Below are 18,506 nucleotides of genomic sequence, written 5' to 3'. Positions count from 1 at the left end.
GTCTGAAAGATCATAGACACCCAAATATATTTGTACATCCCTTCTCATCAAAATTGTGGAATTTTGAATGTAAATGTGAGCTCTGAAATCTTAATTTAATCTTAATCTTAAATTTAAGACACCCCTTAATATTTTCAAATAAATTTATTTATATAAATTATTACAATACTCATAAGGCAAAATTCACTACGTCTGGTGTCCGATCAAAAAGGACCAGGTGTGCAAAAGCAGCATGATATCTACAATGAGGATATAAATGAACAAACCAAAACTGACTCAGAAATGACAGAAAATGGAGTTTGTTTTCATAATCTGAGAGACTTTGATTTGAACTTGAGGCTAACAGCTTTGGCTTTAAGATATCTTTGTTGGGATGTTTGGAAATTTTGTCTCTCTTGAATTTAAGATCAATAACATCTCAAATCAATGTTTTTTTGTTAATCTACCCAAGATTTTCCATGTGTTTAGAACAGTAAAACAGATCTTTCAAGGCATCTCCTTCCACAGTAGTGCCTGAAAGTCTTGATTCATTTGTTTATTGTGTCAATACATCTCGGTCCTTGAGAATGTTGAAGGACACGTTTTATCTTAAACCTGCAGAAAACTAGTCTCCGTTGTATTAGTAATGTTAGTGACAAGCAACCAAGGAAGCTGGGTCATGGAGATGCGTGCTCAATAAGACCACTAGATGGCGCAAACCTTCACATCTCATTAGCAACACTGCCGCCCAGAAGGGAATGGAGTCCTTGCCGAGGGACTCTTACGGAAAGCTGTCCTAATTTGTCATTCCAGCTGCCTGCCTTACTTGCTGGTGATCTTCTGAGAAGGAACTGAGTCTAATACATCTTTGCTTTGCTTTAACTTGAAAGAGAGATTTCTATTTTTTTTTTTTCTGTTGACGCTGTCGTGAGGGTTTGAGTATTTTCAAACACAGATCATGAGATGAATTCTAATTCTCCCATTCCCCACCTCTGAACACAGGCTGCCTGCCTTCCCGTCAACCTTGACCCAGATTCCAGCATTCTGCAAGGTCTAGGGTGGCTTCCTCTCCTGTCATAAGCCACCACTGATCTTTCTAGCCTATGAGCATCTATCTTTCCTAAATTCTTATAATACTTCTGTTAGTTCCTTACTAAACACGACACTATAACATTGGGAAAGTCACCTAATCTGAGGCTCGGTTTGTTCCTCTATATAATGGGAACCTCTGTAGTACATCACTCATGTCTAATACACACAAATTCTCATAAGCATATATAGTTATGAGTCTTTAGTATAATATTAGGTATGATTTCCCATGTCCTGTGCTTTAATGATATGGTCAGTATTTCCTGAACATGGACAATTTTCCAAGCAACTGCTTACTGCTACAGATGGAACAGTGAATAGAATGTATGCAAGCCATGGTCTTACAAGCCTTATGGTAGAGGAAGGAGGGTGGGGTAAATCATCCGAGTAAGATCTACAGTGGACTACGGAACATGCAGCAAAGATAACTTCTCTTGTCAGCTGGAATTGGGAAAGTCCCTTTCAAGGAAGTATTATCTAAATTTAAGCTGATAAAAATAGCAGTGATTAGCCAAGTAAAAAGGAGAAGGGGGTGGGGTTTTTTTTTTTTTTTTTTTATTAGTTGGAGGCTAATTACTTCATAACATTGCAGTGGTTTTTGTCATACATTGACATGAATCAGCCATGGATTTACATGTATTCCCCATCCCGATCCCACCTCCCACCTCCCTCTCCACCCGATTCCTCTGTGTCCTCCCAGTGCACCAGGCCCCAGCACTTGTCTCATGCATCCCACCTGGGCTGGTGATCTGTTTCCCTATAGAAAATATACATGCCTTTCTCTCGAAAGGGGGTGGGGTTTTAATGTAGTGTGTGCAAGTCCAAAGACCAGGGCCAAATGGCTTCACTAGTGAACTTCACCAAATATTTATTTTTAAAAATAATACCAATAGATAGATAAATAAAAATTTTAAAAATAATGCCAAAACTTTACAAACTCTTTCAAAAAATAAAACTATTTTTTTTATTTTGAAAAAAAATTTCCAACTCATTCTAGCATCACTCTAATATGAGTATGACTCTAATATCAAAACCAAACAAAAACATTACCAGAACACTCCAGACCATTGTATCTTATGAATCCATAAACAAAAATTCTCAACAAAATACCAGTAAACCAAATCCAGAATGTATATAGAGAGTTGTAACGACCAAATGGAATTTATACCAGGAATACAAGTTCTGCTTACAATCTCAAAATCAATTAATAAAATATACCATATTAACTAAATTTAAAAAAAAACTACGTGATCATCTCAATAGGTACATTTGACAAAAATCCAATACCTGTTCATGATAAACAAAACAAATAAAAATAAAAGGAAACTTCCTCAACCTGATAAAGGGCATCTATTAAATACACACAGTTAATATCAAACTTAGTAATAATAAAAAAAACCTGAATATTGTTACCCTAAGATCAACATGCATCACTTCTATTCAACATTGTACTTGATGGAAGTTCTAGTCAGGACAATTAGGTGAGACAATGAAACAAAAGTCATACAACTGGAAAGAAAGAAGTAAAGCTATCTCCCTTTACAGATGATTATCTTACATATAAAAATCTTAAGGAATCCACTAAACACCTATTAGAACTAACAAGCAAGATCAGAAAAGGTGCAAGAGAGATGGTCAAAACATAAAAAACAAGTGTATTTCCTAAACACTTGCAATAAAAATCCAAAAATAAAACTAAGAATATAATTTGCTTACTAGAGTCAAAAATAATAAAATGTATAGTAATATATTTTAAAAAGTACAAAATATCATGCTCTGAAGACTATGAAATGGTGTTAAAATCAATTAAAAATAAATTAAAGCAGTTTTAAATAAATGGAAAAAAAAACTTTGCTCTATGGATTGGAAGATTTAACATTGTTAAAATGACAACACTCCCTGATCTACAGACTAGGTATAATCTCTGTCAGAATTCTGGTTAGTTACTTTGTAGGAATTGACAAACTGATCCTAAAATTAATATGGAAACTCAAGAGACACAAAATAGCTTAAACAATTACAGTTGAAACTCACACTTTCTGATTTCAAAACTTACTACAAAGCAACAGTAATTAAGATACAGTGTTGCAGGCAAAGATGGAGAAGCTCTATACAGCCAGCAAAAACAAGACCCGGAGCTGCCTGTGGCTCAGATCATGAACTCCTTATTGCCAAATTCAGACTTAAATTGAAGAAAATAGGGAAACCACTAGACCATTCAGGTATGACCTAAATCAAATCCCTTATGCCTATACAGTGGAAGTGAGAAATAGATTTAAGGGACTAGATCTGGAAGAGTGCCTGATGAACTATGGACAGAGGTTCATGACATTGTACAGGGAACAGGGATTAAGACCATCCCTGTGGAAAAGAAATGCAAAAAGGCAAAGTGGTTGTCTGAGGAGGCCTTACAAATAGCTGTGAAAAGAAGAAAAGGGAAAAGCAAAGGAGAAAAGGAAAGATATTCCCATTTGAATGCAGAGTTCCAAAGAATAGCAAGGAGAGATAAGAAAGCCTTCCTCAGTAATCAGTGCAAAGAAAGAGAGGAAAACAATAGAATGGGAAAAACTAGAGATCTCTTCAAGAAAATTAGAGATACCAAGGGAAAATTTCATGCAAAGATGGGTTCGATAAAGGACAGAAATAATAGGGACCTAACAGAAGCAGAAGATATTAAGAAGAGGTGACAAGAATACACAGAAGGACTGTACAACAAAGATCTTCATGATCCAGATAATCACGATGGTGTGATCACTCACCTAGAGCCAGACATCCTGGAATGTGAAGTCAAGTGGGCCTTAGAAAACCACTACGAATAAAGCTAATGGAGGTGATGGAATTCCAGTTGAGCTATTTCAAATCCTGAAAGTTGATGCTGTGAAAGTGCTGCACTCAATAAGCCAGCAAACTTGGAAAACTCAACAGTGGCCATAGGACTGTTTTCATTCCAACCCCAAAGAATGCTCAAACTACCACACAAATGCACTCATCTCACATGCTAGTAAAGTAATGCTCAAAATTCTCCAAGCCAGGCTTAAGCAATACATGAACCGTGCATTTTCAGATGTTCAAACTGGTTTTAGAAAAGGCAGAGGAACCAGAGATCAAATTGCTAACCTCCTCTGGATCATCAAAAAAGCAAGAGAGTTCCAGAAAAACATCTATTTCTGCTTTATTGACTATGCCAAAGTCTTCGACTGTGTGGATCACAATAAACTGTGGAAAATTCTGAATGAGATGGGAATACCAGACCACCTGACCTGCCTCTTGAGAAACCTGTATGCAGGTCAGGAAGCAACAGTTAGAACTGGACATGGAACAACAGATTGGTTCCAAATAGGAAAAGGGAGTACGTCAAGGCTGTATATTGTCACCCTGCTTATTTAACTTATATGCAGAGTACATCATGAGAAACACTGGGCTGGAGGAAGCACAAGTTGGAATCAAGATTACCGGGAGAAATATCAATAACCTCACATATGCAGACGACACAACCCTTATGGCAGAAAGTGAAGAGGAACTAAAAAGCCTCTTGATGAAAGTGAAAGAGGAGAGTGAAAAAGTTGGCTTAAAGCTCAACATTCAGAAAACTAAGATCATGGCATCTGGCCCCATCACTTCATGGGAACTAGAGGGGGAAACAGTGGAAACAGTATCAGACTTTATTTTTTGGGGCTCCAGAATCACTGCAGATAGTAATTGCAGCCATGAAATTAAAAGATGCTTACTCTTTGGAAGGAAAGTTATGACCAACCTAGATAGCATATTAAAAAGCAGAGACATTACTTTGCCAACAAAGGTCCGTCTAGTCAAGGTTATGGTTTTTTCAGTAGTCATGTATGGATGTGAGAGTTGGACTAAAAAGAAAGCTGAGCACCAAAGAATTGATGCTTTTGAACTGTGGTGTTGGAGAAGATTCTTGAGAGTCCCTTGGACTGCAAGGAGATCCAACCAGTCCATCCTAAAGGAGATCAGTCCTGGGTGTTTATTGGAAGGACTGATGCTGAAGCTGAAACTCCAATACTTTGGCCACCTGATGTGAAGAGCTGACTCATTGGAAAAGACCCTGATGCTGGGAGGGGTTGGGGGCAGGAGGAGAAGGGCATGACAGAGGATGAGATGGCTAGATGGCATCACCGACTTGATGGACATGAGTTTGAGTAAATTCTGGGAGTTGGTAATGGACAGGGAGGCCTGACGTGCTACGATGCACGGGGTCACAAAGAGTCAGACACGACTGAGGACTGAACTGAACTGAAGTGTTGGCATTGGAAAAGGAAACGGCACCCCACTCCAGTACTCTTGCCTGGAAAATCCCATGGACAGAGGAGCTTGGTAGGCTACAGTCTATGGGGTCGCAGAGTCGGACATGACTGAGATACTTTACTTACTATTGACATAAAATACAAAGAATGGAATTGAGAGCTAAGTTATACATATATCTGCACACACACACACACACACACACATATGTGTAATATGTACATATTTTTTCAATTAATTTTTGACAGCGGCATCAAAATCATTGATTAAGAAAAGAATATTCTTTTCAATAAATGATCCTGGGACGACTGGATACCCACATGCAAAAGAATGAAGTTGGACTCGTACTTCACACAAAACTTTAAGTCAAAATTGATCAGAGACATAAACCTAAGAGCCAAAATTATAAACTCTAGAAGAAAGCATACAATTAGATTCTTATGACTCTGGATTGAACAATGACTTATTATAACACGAAAAGACACCCAAAACAGAAAGTAGATTAATATGATCTTGCCAAAGGACACTATCAAGAATATGAAAGGACAGATCACAAAACAGGAGAAAAGATTTATAAATCAGATACCTGGTAAGGGAACTGAACCTAAAATATGTAAGAATTCTTACAACTCAACAATAAAAAGACAATCCAGCTAAAATACAGGCTCAGGAACTGTAGATATTTTTCCAAAGAAGACAGTATCTGAGAAATTTTCAAAATCATTAGTCATCAGGGGAACGCACATTGAACTACAATGGAGTACCCTCTTTACACACGCTAAGTCAGCTATAATCAAAAAGACAGGAAGTGTTGGCAAGAATATGGAGAAATCAAAACCTTCACACTTGAGTGACAGAAAATATAAAAACAGTTTAGCTACTTTGGAAAATAGTCTGGAAGTCTCTTAAAGAATTTCACATAGAGTTACCATTTCACGTAGTATTCCACTCCTAGCTATATAATATACCCAAGAAAAATTAAAACATATGTCTACACAAATCTGGCAAACATATCTTCATAGCAGGATTACCATAATAACCAAAAGGGGAAACAACTCAAAGGTCTAAGAAATGATAAATGAATAAGTAAAATGTGGTACAACCTTACAACAGGATATTATTTGACCAAAAGAAGAGAAAAGAATAAAGTTCTGATACATACCACAATATGAATGAACCTTGAAAACATTATGTTAAGTGAAAGAAACCAGCCACAAAAAGCTCTACCGTATATGGTGGCATTTATATGAAATGTCCAGAATAGTCAAATTTATAGAAACAAAGTAGATTAATTGTCATCTATGGTTGGGAAGATGGAGGGGTAGGGCAGCAGAGATAGCTACAAGGTGGACGGTGTCTTTTGTAGGTAATAAAATGTTCTAAATTATATGATGATGAAGGCTGTTCAGCTCTGAAAATATCCTTTTCCTAAAATCATTGAATTTTACACTTTAAATGGGTGAATTGGGTGACGTGAATTATATCTTAATAAACCTGTTAAAAATTATTGATCATGACCAATTAATGGGTTGTGTGTAACTTGATACTCTGAAAAACACTTTGTTAAGCATTTAAAGAATCCAGTTTGGCTAGGGCACAGGGAACCAGTGGACTAGTGATAAGCAGCAGGGCTCAGTGATTTTCGAAGCCGCAGAGCTAGGGAGAATGGAGTTTGGAAACTAGATCTGTCTCTCGTGTGTGTGTTTAAGCATTAAGATACATAACTTTAGTTTGCCAATAAAACATTATAGGTGCGAGTTCAGGCTCACCAACTTGCTAAGAATGTGAATCTCAGGTAAGTGTCTTAGAAAGTGGGGAAAATTATATTCATTTCCTGTGCTCTTTGCGTGAAATAAAGATACCATACAAAATACCAGTAATCTAGCAGGCAAAATATAGGACAGTCGATATTGTTGCTGAGAAAATTTGGATGATTGTTATGTAGTAAGTGGCATTTTACTCTTTGAAAGATGACTTCAAATTCTGACCAGAGGAGATGGGCGTGGTGAATGGAGGTTGCCAAGGCAGGGGAAAACGTGATAAGCAAAAGTGGAATCAGAAAAATGTGAGGGTGGAGAGAACATGAGTGCATCTTGGCTGAGCACAGTGTGAGTCAAGAACACAGGATTAGGCCCTCGAAGGACAAGCTACAAGTGGATCTTTAGTTAGGCAACAAAGTGGAGCCGCTGAAACTTTCAGGTTGAACGAGAAAATGTTCAGATTTGTGTCTTAGGAAAAGGCATCCATCAGTATCTGGCACAGAATAGATACTCAACAAATGTTCTCTAGATGAATAGCAGCAAAGTCAAATATACTGTGAAAACGTAGAAGCGGTGAGCAGAGAATCCAATTAGAGGCTGTAACACACCGCAGGTCACACACTCAAACCGCATCACCCCGCCCCAGCCCTCTCACAGAATTTGGCTTTCTTGCTCCTCCACGAAGGAATGTATTTCAGAGAAGGTTGGCCCCAGCACCAGGGAAAAAGTCCTGCATAGGCAGAATAATTCAACCAGTCCTTCCAGGGGTTGGTTTCAGCATGGGTGTGTACTGGACCACTTGCCTAGGGAGACATAGGGAGATTCTGCTAGAGGAACACAAGGAAAACAGGAGGAGACTTTTTCATGCCTCTTGATGTTTTCAGGTCTGTGTATGATGTCTAGGCATTTTCCAGGTGGCGCTAGTGATAAAGAACCTGCCTGCCAAGGCAGGAGATGTAAAAGATGTGGGTTCAATCCCTGGGTCAGGAAGATCCCCTGGAGAAGGGAATGGCAACCCACTCCAGTATTCTTGCCTGGAGAATCCCATGGACAGAGGAGCCTGTCCATAGGGTTGCAAAGACTCAGACATGACTGAAGTGACTCACACCCGCATGATGTCCAGAATGGCTCCAGCCAGTCTGCCATGAGGCCGCGGGTAAGGCTGACCAATGAGGTGCACAGAACCAAAAGAACGCAGAGAAGTGGCCCTACCTATACTGTCTCTGGAACCACTTTAGAGTCCTTAATACAGAGAAAATATATAGACTTATTATTCAAGCCAGTAGGCTCAAAGTTATATAATACTTACAGCCAAACACTTGCTGATGGATAAGAGACCATTACAGCTCTCCGGGCAAAGGGTAATTAAGGCCTGAGTTAAGACAGCGTCCTCAGGAACAGAATGAGTTGAATACATTTGAAAGGCAATTTAAGCATAGAGTCGGATTCTCAGATTTAACAAATAAAATTAAAGGCACACAGTTAAATTTGAATTCCAGAAAAACAATGAATTGTGTGTGCTCAGTCGCCTATAACACTTTGCAACCACATGGCCTGTAGCTGCCAGGCTCCTCTGTCCATGGGATGGATTATGCTGGCAGGAATACTGGTGTGCGTTGCCATTTCCTCCTCCAGAGGATCTTCCAGACCTAAGGATCAGACTCACATCTCCTGTGGCTCCTGCACTGCAGGTGGATTCTTTACCACTGAACCACCTGGGAAGCCCAAGCAATGAATACGTTAATATAAATATGTGTTGTGCAACTTTCAAGACATACTTATGTTAGCGTATTATTTGTTGCTTCTCTGGAATTCAGATTTAACTGGGTGTCCTGTATTTTTGTCTGGCAGCTGGAGCATAGAAACTTCAAGACTTAACTATGGATTTGATGTGAGGAAAATATCAGCAAAAAGAAGTTACAGATGCCTCTAGGGTTGTTAGCCTGAGTCACTAGGAGCCTTGGGATATTACTATATATAAGAAGGAGAAGTAAAGGCATATTGTGGAGAGGATAAACATTTAATTGGGAATTTGTGGTGAGGGAGATAGTCATCACGTCATCTTAGAATAGTAATTCTCAAGCAAGGGCATTCTGCCCCCAGGGGATATCTAGCAATATCAGGAGACACCCTTGATTGTCACAATTTAGGTGGGGTGGGGGGAAGGCAAATGCTATTGATATCTACTGGGTAAACATTCTACAATGTTGTTGAGAACCTTACAACACACAACAAAGAATTATCCCACCCAGAATGTCAATAGCAGTGAAGTCGAGAGACCCTACATTAGAGGAAGGGGTAAAAGGGATGTTTTTAAGCTTTGTATATTGTCTGCATTAGATTTTGGTAATCTGATTTCTTTCTTTGTTCAGCAAGCATTTACTGGGCGTCTAACGTGTAGGAGACTTGTTGCCACAAACAAGAGGAGGAACAAAATACAGTAGGGTATTTCCAGAAGCTCAGCCTACCAGGGGACACAGATGTGTAAAAGCGTCTGGATAAAAGCAACCTACGAGTAAACTGGGCTTCTCTGGTGGCTCATTGGTAAAGAATCTGCCAGCCGATGCAGGAGATGCGGGCTTGATCCCTGGGTTGGGAAGAGCCCCTGAAGAAGGAAATGGCAATCCACTTCAGTAGTCTTGCCTGAAGAATCCATGGACAGAGGAGCCTGGTGGGCTACAGTCCATGGGGTTGCAGAGAGTCAGACATGACTTAGCCGCTAAGAAGTAACAGCAAAGTAAACGGAAGAAAACATACTTTTATGTAAATTTGAGAAACTGTGCAATAAGGTTGCTGCTTCCCCAAAACATGATCTCCAGAATGTTAGTCTGGCAGATACTCAAGCTATGAGGCAGTCAGAGCTTTCTTTATCCCAGAAAAACATCATGCAGCTATATACCTCAACCACAGTCTGGAAGAAAATTACCATGGATTGCATTTTAGGCTCAGAAAGGCAGGCAGAAGCACCTGTGCCTAGCATCCTCCTAGTGCTGTCATATGTCAACTCACTTATTATTCACAAAAGCAGAGTGAGGTGACGATCAGCACAGCATTTTACTGGTGAGAAGATGGAGACTCAGAGAAATTTCATAATACGTAAAGTATGTCTTTAGAGATCCTAGCACCCTCCCTTTTTAGATTGTTTTCCCTTTTTAATGCGTGTGTTTTTACCTGCTTTAGCTAACTAAACCTGTGTTCCAAATCTTAAAAAATAATTGTTGGGGAAAAGAGAACTAAAACTGTGCAGTTACACAACCAGACTATTGTTGGAATAACATTGCAAGAATATTCCAATAATGATGGAATATTATTCAGCACTAAAAAGAAAATGAGCTATCAAGCCATGAAAAGACATAGAGGAATCTTAAATGTGTATTACTAAGTAAAAGAAAGCCAATTTGCAAAGGCTAGACACTGTCTAATCCCAACATGTGATGTTCTGGGAAATGGTACCACTATGACGACAATAAAAGGATGTCATTGCCCAGGGTTATGGGGAGGGATGAAACAGCAGAGCACAGAGGACTTTTAGGGCCGTGAGACTATTCTGTGGGATAAAATAATGGTAATGCTAAATGCTCATGCTCAGTCACGTCCAACTCTATGTGACTCTGGGGACTGTAGCCCACCAGTCTCCTCTGTCCATGGGATTCTCCAGGCAAGAATCCTGGAGTGGGTTGCCATTTCCTCCTCCAGGGGATCTACCCACCCAGGGATCAAACCCGCTTCTCCTGCTTTGGGGGATGGATTCTTAACACCGAGCCACCTGGGAAGTCGTAGAATAAGAATAATGGCGGATACATGCTATTATCTATTTGTTTAAAGTGAAAGGGCTCCTTGAGGAGTTCTGTTTGAAAAAATGGCATATCCCCCTTCAGGGTGTCCCTCAGGCTGTTGATCCTTTGTGTTTGTCCGCTTTTAATGATGAAGCCTCAGCCCTCTGTTTTGTGAAAGGACATTTTTCCCTGGAGACTTCACACATTCATACATCCTCTCTGGAAGCATACAGCTAAGAGGCAGTGGGTGGAACATGGGCAAGCTGTGGATCTTGAACTCTCCTGATTGTTGAATGAATATAAGTGTAAAGTGTAAGTCATGTCAATGGACTAAACTTCAGGTTCTTCATCTTTAAAATGGAGCTGATATTGATAATTATATTTAATTTTTCATTATCATCTGACTATTGTGCTAGAGAGCAAGGTCCGCAAATTCAGGAATAATGTCTATTTTTTCTTCCGTATTGCTTCCATGGTACTGGCACAGAGCAGATGCTAATAGTGATGTATTAGGGGACTGGACAGATGAATACCTGATGCGATGACACCGCCTGGCGTGTAGGGTGCTTGTGAAGCCTGGACAACCAGTGTAGAGAGCAATGCCAGGTGTCTCCTTTTATAGCCCTGCGAATCTGTCTTTTCACTGGAAGCAATCCTTAACTGCCACCAGGAGAATTACTCCTGGCAATTAAGAAAAACCACAGACATCCACACAAAGGGAGATTTCAGGAATATGACTGACCTAGAGCAATGACACGTCTGCTCCGTGTTCCCTTAACAACATTTACAAAAGTAGGTCTCTGTTCTTTCCTAACTGCACATTGGAGAAAGCATATCAATTTAAATGTAACCTATTTCAGCAAAGGGATGGGCCATTTCTACCCCATATCTAACAAAATGATTTCCGAGAAGCCTCAAGCCTACTGATTCAATTAATCAAAGAAAAGTTCTCAAGTTGAGATAGGCTTTATTTTAGACCCTGTTATCATTTCCCTTGATTCTAAAGAAGGCAGAATGGAGAGCAGAATGAGTGGCACTTGGCTGGAAGAAAAGAAACCTATGTCTTATTCTGACTCTGTCAACAAGCTGTGTGTACTTTGGGCAAATTGTGTCCCCTCTCCTGTCTTCAACTTATGGATTTAAAAAACCTAGAAGTTAGCCATATCAGTAATTCTCCAGAGTACATGTTTGAAGAAAATACCGGATTAATATTCTGATAAAATTTTATACTTGGAAAAACAAAAACAGCCATCATTTTAAAATAGCAAACTATATATTTTGATTGGTGGAGGACTATGGCAAATACAGTGACTATAAATGGAGCCTGTTCTTAACCGTCACTCCCTCCCAATTCCCAGGGAAATATGCCACCATTTAAGGAGCTCTAGGTATGTGTGCGTGTGTTGAATATATGAGTCTGAGCTATTTTGTTGTTTATCACAATGTAGAATAGAGTAATTAATTGAAGCACTGATTGTGTGATTCTGATCCTTTTACCATTCCAGATCTCAGTTTAAAATATCTCATTTGAAACGATAAAGATGATTTTTAGGATTTTAAATATTGAGTTCTTTCTCAAGCATAAGGTATTTGTTCTCACTCCTCAATGGTCACTAGATAAATTATAGGAGAATATCTCAATTACATTCTGCATCATTTCTCTCCTGGATTTACAGGGTGGTGAATGTTATTGGTTATTAAACTCACAAGTCAATTTGCAACTAATGAGATAATCGCTTTTCATGACAAAGGCCGAAGTGAATGGACCAACAATGGGGTAACTTCAGTTTGAAGTTATCATCAGGAATCTGGACATTTATAATAAAATGCACTCTGTACAAGCTTCTTACATATGGAAAGAAAATTGGTATTTATTAACTTTAAAAAATGTGGCTTTGTCTTCTGATTTAATATTTTAAGTGGTTCACATTACTGACACACAGTAAGTGCTCAATAATGCTTACTGAGTTAACAAATGAATTAATCAGTTGATTACAGTCATTATTTTATACATGAGGGAACTGTGGCTTCTAGGGGCAGTCTGAAGTAGGGCTAAGACTTAGGTGTGTCTGCTGTCAACACCCTGTTCTTCCTTGTCTCTTCGCCCTCTTGGGTCTCAAGATCGATCCTTGACTTCCCAGAAGCATAGTACGTAGCACGTAGGCTCCATGTGGCTTGAGTTATTTTTAGCTAAAATCACCTTCAAGATTTGAGTTATATATCAAGCAAAAGTTTATAATCTACAAAGATATCTGTAGAGATGACAGGACAGTGAAGCAAGCAAGAAGAAAAAGAAGTAAAATAAGTAGATTAATATTGATCATCTCAGTTGGAGGCCTAAGAGTGGCTTGTCGTCCCTCTCAACTCCATAACACCTCTGCTTTTAAAGCTTAGTGATGTTCTTCTGCAAGATGAATCCTTTTATGAACAGCATGTAACTACAAATATTGAGGATGGTGTTGGCAACAAAACAATAAAAGCAAAATTAATCTATTAAATACAAGGGCAGGAAAGTGAATTCTTGAAATAAAGTAATACCTTTCATGAGCAGGCTTACACTTCACTGGCAATCTGACAGCAGCTTTCTCCTGAGGTTTCATGAAAATCAACCCTCCTGCATTCCCAGATGTAGAATATTTCAATGGCTTTAATTATTACTCAAAGACTGTAATAGAAATAAATTACTGGGTTTGAAGAAGAAATATGGGCGCTTACGAAGGAAATAAGTCCTACCTGATAATCCAGTTAGTTAGGAGATAAAACATCACTCTCATCCCATCTCAGTTCTCACCATTTGCCATATTCTGGTAAAACACACACACACACACACACACACACACACGTGGGCTGTGTGTCAGCGGTAAAGAATCCACCTGCACTGCAAGAGATGCAGGTTCTATCCCTTGGTCGGGAAGATCCCCTGGAGGAGAAGTGTCAATCTACTTCAGTATTCTTGCCTGGAAAATACCATGGACAGAGGAGCCTGTAAAAAAAATATAAATAAATAAATAAAAAAGAGGAGCCTGGCGGGCTACAGTCCATGGGGTCACAAAAGAATTGGACGTGACTGAGCAACTAAACAACAATAACAACACACATCCATACATAAATCACAGAACAACTTTTTAGTTGCTCTGAAACTGATTTTCTGGTGCTGAATGCAATGTAGTATTAAATAACATTTAGAAAGTAGACACATAAATCATTCAATAAAATCAACAAGAATGCAATGATTCAGAGATAACCACTGTTAGAATGTTGTTAAACTCAACAGAAATTTGGGCAACAAATATAGGTAAGCAATTCACAGAAGAGAAAAATTCAGTAAGTATTAAAAACATAATACAATGTACTCAGCCCCACTGGTTGTTCAGGAAATTGAAAACAAAACAATGCAACAAATACAAAAGCTAACATGAGAGATATAGCTGAAGAAAGTACCAAAGAAGAGAAACCTAAAATCGAGGAAATTACCCAGAAGGTAGCATACACACATGTAGTGAAGAAATAGAACACATGTAAAACATCTCTCCAGAAAATATGGAAAACATGCCCTCTTTTTCTCATGCTTTCCTTTCCTGTCATGTACCTTCTCTTAATGATGTATCTGTAAAGCCATTAGTTTAGACAGAGCAACTAGACAGTAGTGAGGAGAGCTGCATGGAGCGTCAGAACAAGAGCCAGGCGAGGTGGGGGTCCACGCAGGACGAGAGGGGGGATATTGACACTGAGATCCCAAGCGGGTTCAGGGAGGCAAACCTGTTGAGGAGTGGCTCAGTGTGGAGTGTCAGAACCTGAGCAAAGTAAGGTCTTCTTTGCAAGAGGCACTTAATGAAGAGAAGACTTGTCAAAGAGAGTCAGACCAAAGCAGGGTGAAGAGGAACAGCCTGTGTTTGAGAACGGCCTATACTAGAGAATACACGTACATAGACATACTCATATATCTCTAAATGGGAGATAGATGCATTTAGGTGAAAATTTTAAATGGCAGAATAACGTGAATATGATATTATTTTTGTAAAATACTGATGTCTAACAGAATATCATTAGCCCTAAGCATTTGTGCATATGAGCATATACACTTGTTCTGCAGGAAAAGAAATGAGTTAATGCACATCAATTTGTTAATGTGTTATCTTGGGAGACAGAAATGAAAATGTTATGGATAAGATCATTAATTTTTAAATACAATTTTACATTGTTTTATTGGTTCAGAAGAGGGTATGTTACTTTCTTAATACAAAAAAGAGAAAATAAGAAAATCTGTAAATACTTTATGTCTATTGGGGACATTTTAAAATGTTTAGTTTCCAAAGTGTGTTCCAGGGAATTATATTTGATGGTAAATTTAAAGAATTCTCCTTCCAAATAAGTTTGTGAATCTGGGGTAAAAAAAAAAAAACAGCATTTTTTTCACTAAATTATTTATCATATGACTTAATTTTACTTGTGATGTGAATTTCTGAGATGACTGCTTCACTCATAGAATTGCTTGAATATATTGACAAACTGGAATATCTCGACAAACTGGAATATCTCAGGGAACCACTGCTTCATAAAGTCAATTTTCTGAAATAACTTGCTATTCCAACTCCCAAGACATTACCATTCTCAATTCTTTTTAATATTTTTGCTACCATTTTTACATAGTGTAGATCATACGGTACACAAAATTTTTACTTCCTTTTCCTTTGTAATGCTATATTGTTTTGCCATTGAATTTTCATGGAATTCCAACATAAATGTTTATGCAAAATGTAACCAACAGAATCCTAAAATCACAATCCTAAGTATAATTAACCTGTAAATCATGTGTGTGTAACTCACACTAAAAGATTTAAAGGGACTAACCAGAGATGGTGGATGTCTGGAGACAGGTGGAAAGCCTTCATGCAGAAAAGGAATTTGAAAACACAAGATCAAGGCAGCTCTGGTCACAATGAAAGGACGTAATAAATGAGCTCAGGATACAGACCCTAGCTTCTATTAAGAGAGTAATCCAACTGATTAATATAGGAGATCACAAAGACTTGAGGATGAGATGTAGTTCTACAGAATTCAACAATAATTCTGTTGTTGTTTAGTCACTAAGTCGTGTCCAGCTCTCTGCAAATCCATGGATCCACCGAACTTCTCTGTCCATGGGATTTCCCAGGCAAGGATACTGGAGTCGGTTGCCATTTGCTTCTCCAGGGAATCTTCCCAACTCAGGGATCAAACCCTTGCCTCCTGCACTGGCAGGCAGATTCTTTATCACTGAGCCACCAGAGAAGCCCACAGAATTCTGTAGAAGGAAGCAACATCTCTCATTATGTAGCTAGATCTGGACTATGGTAACTGAGACCTATAATAAAAAGATTTATGTTTCCAAATATAGTGAGCTGTCTTCACTGTTCCATAACAAATCCTTTATTCATAGAAATGGTTATCCCCTGAAAAGAAAACTGAAGCCTGTCATAGTCTGTTCAGGCTGCTATGGAGGAATACCATAGACTGGGTGGTTTAAACAGCTGACATTCCTTTCTCATAGTTCTGAAGGCTCGGAAGTCTAAGATCAAGAAGCTCACAGATCGTCTAGTGAAAGCCTGCTTCAGGATTCTTGCCGTATCCTCACATGGCAGAGAGCAGAGAGCAGAGAGCAAGGTCAAGCTCTCCTGTCTCTTCATATGAGGAAACCAATACCCCTGAGAAGGGCCCCACCCTCATGACCTAATGACTTCCCAAAGTCCACACCTCCTAATGCCATCACGTCGGGAGATAGCATATGGATGTTGGGGCAGGACACATGTAATAAAGCTACTCTGATAATTTATCTGGAAGCTGCATAAACTCTTAAGTGAGTAATAATAAATACTAACATCTTTAAAGTTGTTTACTAATCTCACTTACATCCATTATCTAATTTCATCCAACTTACCCTACCTTTGAGAGTTAGGTACCATTGTCTTAATGTTATAAAGAAATTAAGATTCAAAGAGTTGGAGTGATTGCCCAAAGTCACAAAGTTAATTAGTGAGAGAGCTGGGATTTACATCCAGATGTTTCATAGTAAGTTCCTTCTGCTGTCCCATGTATTTTTTCTCCAATATTAGGCACTTGATGATAAAAAACAAAATATAGTAATATGTTTAACTTGTTGCCTATCCATTCTTGATTTTGTTTAAATTTGAATTTATTTTGTAGTCAGAGTATCTCTTCAGGTAATTTCTTTCAAAAAAATACACAGGTGGCATATCTCTGTGTTTTTGCACATCTGAGAATGTTTTCATTGTCACATACTTGAAAGATAACTGGGATGTGTATAAAGACTTTGAATCCAAACCTCTTCCATTGAAATCTATCAGTTGTCACTCCTTACATCCTAACATCTGATATAATGAAGTCTAAGCCAGACTGACGTGTGTGTGTGTGTGTGTGTGTGTGTGTGTGTGTGTGTGTGTGTGGTAACCTGTCTTCTTTATCTTTTAAAAATTTTCCCCTTACCTGAGTACCTGTCACAGTACCCTTTGTTCTGATCCATCATAAATTTTGCCGAGGTATGCTTTTGTCAGTTCTTTTCCACTGACTTCATCAGAGCAGTAAGAACCCTTTTGTCTTTACTTTCTACTCTAATTACTTATCAGGATTTTAAAAAATTATGTTGTTGATGCCTATGTTGTAGTTACTCTGAATTTTTTTCCTTGTGAACACTAGCTATGTTTAAGCAAAACTCCTTTCTCTGTCCTCCATATTTATCATTTCTGTTATTTTTCTCACTTTTTACTTTTTTTTCTGAGAATTTCAAAACTCCTCAGTTTATTTCTTTAGAAGACAGACATTAATTGTTACTCTGTGCCACACATTGTCCTAAGTGTTTAGAATGCAAGAGTGAATAAGAGAAACAAAAATCTCCACCTTTTTGGAGACTGCAAAAGAAAATAGAGTACTTCAGATATTTGTAAATAATCTGGAGATAAATAAGGAAGGTAAGTGAATGCCAGGAATGTGGAAAATTGCATTTCCATTTATTTTTTATTTTTTTTCATTTATTTATATTAGTTGGAGGCTAGTTACTTTACAATATTGTAGTGTTTTTTGCCATACATTGATATGCATCAGCCATGGATTTACGTGTTCCCCATCCTGAACCGCCCTCCCACCTCCCTCCCCATCCCATCCCTCTCAGTCATCCCAGTGCACCAGCCCCGAGCACTTGTCTCATGCATCAAACCTGAACTGGCAATGTGTTTCACAATTGATAACATACATGTTTCAATACTATTCTCTCAGATCATCCCACCCTCACCTTCTCCACAGAGTCCAAAAGTCTGTTCTATACATCTGTGTCTCTTTTTCTGTCTTGCATATTGGGTTATTGTTACCATTTTTCTAAATTCCATATATATGCGTTAGTATACTGTATTGGTGTTTTTCTTTTTGACTTACTTCACTCTGTATAATGGGCTCCAGTTTCATCCACCTCATTAGAACTGATTCAAATGTATTCTTTTTAATGGCTGAGTAATATTCCATTGTGTATATGTACCACAGCTTCCTTATCCATTCGTCTGCTGATGGGCATCTAGGTTGCTTCCATATCCTGGCTATTATAAACAGTGCTGCGATGAACATTGGAATACACGTGTCTCTTTCAGATCCG

This window comes from Muntiacus reevesi, chromosome 12, assembly GCF_963930625.1.
Source record: "Muntiacus reevesi chromosome 12, mMunRee1.1, whole genome shotgun sequence".
Classification (NCBI taxonomy): domain Eukaryota; kingdom Metazoa; phylum Chordata; class Mammalia; order Artiodactyla; family Cervidae; genus Muntiacus; species Muntiacus reevesi.
Note: the sequence above shows the minus strand (reverse complement) of the source record.